The sequence below is a fragment of the Bidens hawaiensis genome, unplaced genomic scaffold, assembly GCF_021521415.1.
Source record: "Bidens hawaiensis isolate Kalapana, Puna unplaced genomic scaffold, B.hawaiensis_p1.1 tig00046281_1, whole genome shotgun sequence".
Classification (NCBI taxonomy): domain Eukaryota; kingdom Viridiplantae; phylum Streptophyta; class Magnoliopsida; order Asterales; family Asteraceae; genus Bidens; species Bidens hawaiensis.
The window spans coordinates 103,487-108,207 of NW_027498267.1; the positions used below are offsets into that span (position 1 = coordinate 103,487).

At 36.6% G+C, this 4,721-nt stretch overlaps 1 pseudogene across 1 annotated transcript; it reads right to left on the reverse strand.

Moving 5' to 3' along the window:
- LOC143596358 (glucomannan 4-beta-mannosyltransferase 9-like) lies at positions 1–4,230 on the reverse strand (annotated as a pseudogene). Its single transcript, XR_013146693.1, has 8 exons — positions 3,605–4,230; positions 2,802–2,900; positions 2,469–2,721; positions 1,474–1,584; positions 1,090–1,230; positions 616–1,006; positions 356–547; positions 1–219 (listed from the first exon to the last, which is right to left on the reverse strand). The product of XR_013146693.1 is annotated as a glucomannan 4-beta-mannosyltransferase 9-like (transcript).
- Between the last annotated feature and the right edge of the window lie 491 nt (positions 4,231–4,721).

A 4,721-nucleotide genomic window follows, 5' to 3' on the forward strand; every position in this document is an offset into this window, starting at 1 on the left:
AGGTTTACTATACGAATTGAAGAGTGATAAAAGAATTGAAAACTAAACATTGTCAGCTAAGAATTGGGAACTTGAGTGCCAACATAACCGCAACCCATTATTATGAAGGCTATCGCTTGTAGAAAAAGGTAAACGTAGTAGTGGTACTTCCCATATGCAAGATCGTAGCCACCACATCCAAAGAGGACGATCCCGACGCAAAGCTCTAGCATAAGAACTCTGTGGGTTATGAACCCACGTACCCATTTAGTATTTAGCTTATAGATATTTCTTAAACTTAGTTATTGCTATTATGAACATGTATATAACTTAAAATAACAAGTTATTGGAACCCATGATTTATAGTACAATGTACCTTTCACCTATATTAAATCGAGATTGACTTTGTTGTGTTGCTGCCTTAACCTTGGAAGCATCTCCGTTCTTCTCGGTGACAACCCATTCGTTCACTCTTTGAGTCTCAAAAAGTCCAATGAATGTGGCCTTAGTCCGGTGAAAAGACATGACATTCTCAAAAAGAACCCAAAACACCACCAAATAGAAGGACCTACAAAAGAAAGTCACAACATTCATTAATTTCATTTCTGAGCAAAAGATACCGGCTAAAACCCTCACCTAGGAGTTACAAGTGCATTTAGAAGCGTGATGACGGTTGGTATATAAATTGTACCCCATCTTGGAGTACCCCATCTTGGAACCATGACTTCAGGTATTAATACAGTTGCAGGAACCACAACACAATATAGTGTGAATGCAACAATATGAGCTACGATCTTTTTCACAAAGAAGAAACTATACAACACATATAGCTTCTTCCACCATGTCAAGTCACAATGACATCAACCAACCAAATAAACTAATAATAAAACTGAAAATAATAGTGCTTAGAATCATACATTATTTCTCATGATCTCGAAAACCATTTTCCTAAAAAGGTTAGCTGGACCGCAAGACCAACGATGTTGCTGGTATCGATAAGCTTTAAATACACTTGGAAGTTCATTTTAACCTATACATCAGTGTATAAATTAGAATACTCTTAAATTTTCTTTTGTGAGTAGCTTTTCTGCTTTAGAAATAATAGGTAGTTTACCATTAGTGAGCTAATGTACAAGAACTTCCATCCTTTAAGACTACCTCGAACCGCCAAATCCATATCTTCGACTGTGGTGCGGTCCTTCCAACCTCCCGCCTCGTCAAGCGCAACCATCCACCAAACTCCGGCAGTCCCTAACGAAATTAAATATAGAAGACCAATTTAGTTTTCAATTGAAGGAGTAACACATGAAAATACAATTTATGTTATTAATGTCTTAAGATGCAACCATGAGTTTAGAGTCTAAATTTTGTGCTTAATAGACCGGGATATTCTTTTGCAACATTACCACTCTAGGATCGATTACGATTTATGTACTAATTAACTAAAAATCCCAGAAGACAAGATATGGTATTTTTAAGTACGAGTTTGCTTACCATTAAATCCAAAGAATGCATAAGTAATAGAACCGAATTCTTGCTCCAGATTGAAATGGTAATTAAGTGACATCTCTTGTATCCTTGTCATTAAGCAATCGTCGGAGTTCACTGCGACATTAATAATACTATAAAAATATATATTATTGTGTTTTATATAAAAATTTCAAATCTATATTATTTATTCTTAGAGGGTGACTAATTGTTAAGGAACATATTGAAGCTAGATATTCGAGTCCAGAGACAATTGTTATATTAGCAAGTCAAAAGTAGAGTGTAAATTATTAATTCTACCGGTACCATAGGGTTCTTCATGAATTGAACTGAGTCGAGCCAAAGTTAGCTCATAAGAGTCAACTCGGTTTCACTTAGGCTCAAACCCGGATTGTCAATAACCAAGGCTAGCTCGTGGCTCACCATTCGAATTAGATCGATTCAAACAAGTTTTTGTGAATGATATTCGAGCCACGAGATGTGGAAATGACGGGACCAGCCCCCCTTTGGCATGTACTGACTTTTGTATTGATGATTTAATGATACGTGACTTCCATATTTTTGGTGATAGATGGGTAAAACAGAAAATCCAAGCCAGCCATCTATAATTTGATGTCATCAATTGGTAATTAACTAATTTTAATAACAAAAAAGTTGTACCACCTGATTCACGTGTTAACAATCAATGTTGGAACACAGTGTACACTACCACCTCCTGCCAAAAAGAGTGAACTACAATTACCGCTTACTTTACTTGTCTCTAATATCAACACCTCTCAAGATGGGTCTTCAAATGTGGGGACTATTTACTATTTAGTGCGCACAAGACCAAAAATAAAGCTGTCAATTCACAACCACGTTTCTCTCATTTCAGTTTCTCATTTTATTCTTATGATTAAAAATGCTTTTAATCATGTCACTTCTATCTACAAATCAATAATTGCAATGAATAAAATATGTTTAAAATAAATTACAGGGGAGTATTAGGAGCATAATTTTACCGAATTTCCAACGACCTTGAACGAGACCAAGTTCAGAGTTATGATGAAGAAACGGAATAGTTTGAGTGAGAAAATCAGGTTCGGGTTGAAAATCAGCATCAAAGATGACCACGTACTCGCATTGTTTGGCATAATCATGCTTTAATCCTTCTTTAAGGGCCCCGGCTTTATATCTCTTTCGGTTGTCCCTAACTTGATAGTGTATGTTTACTCCTTTGCTTGCCCAATTTTCGCACTCCGTTTCCACCATACCCTACAATCCATCCACAATAATTATAACGTACTTAATATTTAGTGTTTTTTTTCCGAGAATAATAAATGTAATTTATCAACCTTGACCAATGGATCTGTTGAATCGTCAAGCACTTGAATCACAATACGATTAGACGGCCATGAAAGCCGGCATGCAGCTCCAATGGAAAGCTGATAAACCTGTTTGCACAATTTCATAAATAAATAAACACTAAATCCAAACCAAAACAAATAAAAATAATAATAACAAACAGAACAACAGTGACAATAATAGTAGTAGTAATAATAATAAACAGAGCACTTGTGATAATAAGGCTGAGGGGTGTGGGGCTTCAACGGGGGCGCTAGAGCCCCTCCGCTCGCGCCCCCAGGCGCTAACACCACACCACCGGGGCGCTAACGGGGGCGCTAACGCGAAAAACAATGCAGGCGTGAGCTGATTAGCGGGAGAAGAGAGAGAGGAGCACACCTTTTGAGGTATTTTGGACCGTTGGGAGCCGAAAAAAACAAAAAAAAATATTTTTTCTATATAGGTTTACGGAAAAGAGCCGTTGAGCTCATATTAAATTAAAAAAAATATTTTCTTAAACTATAAATATATACCTTTATAAAATATACTTCATTTCACAATTATACACATTTCCTCCTAAAATCCTCTCAAAACTAACACAAAAAAAATGTCGTTGTTTGAATATATTTATAAAAAAATTAAAAAAAAAAAATTTCGCTGGAGCCCCTCCACACCAGGGGCCAGGGCTCCAACGGGGGCTCCAACAACCCCCTTATCCAGTTTCTTTCTATGCCACACGTCATAATATTATTGGTTGGAGCCCCCATTAAAGCCCCAAACCCCTCAGCCTAATAATACTAATAATAATAATAACCTCTCTTTCATTAAACATTGGAACTTGAACAAGAACAAGAGGATAACCACAGTTACCCATCTCAGCATCATCTTGAAATGGTTCCCATTTGTAACGTTGTTCAGGTTTTTTACCAAACAATTTGTTAAATTCAACCACAAGAGCCATGTAAACCATTTCTGTGAACAACATGATCAACATCACCAGATTAATATACATAAATACTCTCAGAAACGGCACCACGAAATACACCTTGGTTTGACCCCAAATCAGCACAACTTGCTCTCCAATATTATTCGGTACTGCACCATCAAAATATTCTGATAGAAATGCAATCACCTTAAGCTTAAGCTTAAGCTTCTCCATTTACTATGTTTTCTGTATTGGGGTGGGAATATGGCTTTAAAAGTAGCCAAAAATATCTAAGTTAAAGCAAAGACATTTAAGTTTAGAACATGAGAACATGTCTACGTTTAGGATTTTGAAAGAAAAGGAAAGATGGAAGGAAACTTGAAGCTTTCTGTTTTTGCAAATGTAAAAGAATAGAGGCAGAAATAGCAAAATGAGAAAGATGGAGGGGTGAGAATAAAGGGGAAAAGGTGGGTTATAAAGGTAGAGATTATTGTTTTTATTGTTGGGACAATTTTATGATATCTTATAGTATTATGTTACGAGTATTACTTTTGTACTTAGTAACACATAGTCACATATGGTCCTAAAAAAAAGATTTGTGTCTTGTTAATTATAAAGCACTTGTTTAATGATTATCATGTTATTGTTGGTTTATGGAGATTGGGCATGAATCGGAAGACAATTAAAGTGGTAGCTAAATGAGTACATGGGTGTTATAACATGCTCAACTGGTGTCGAGGGAAGTGAAAATTTGGGTTGAAGGCTGCAAGGTCTTAATTTTGAAACCGATCCCACACGGGTTTTTTCGCAATGGGCATTGCGGGTTTCCCTCGAACATGAGTTAATAGGCTTCCATTACCCAGCGTTGTCAGCGATTGCGGTCGTATGAGGCTGGCTTTTGCCATTAGCTTACCTCGGTTAGCCGGGCTTTATTTGTTAGTCATTCAAAAATTGGGATCTCTTTTACCATTAGGTTGCCCCGAGTAGCCAGACTTTATTCTATTGT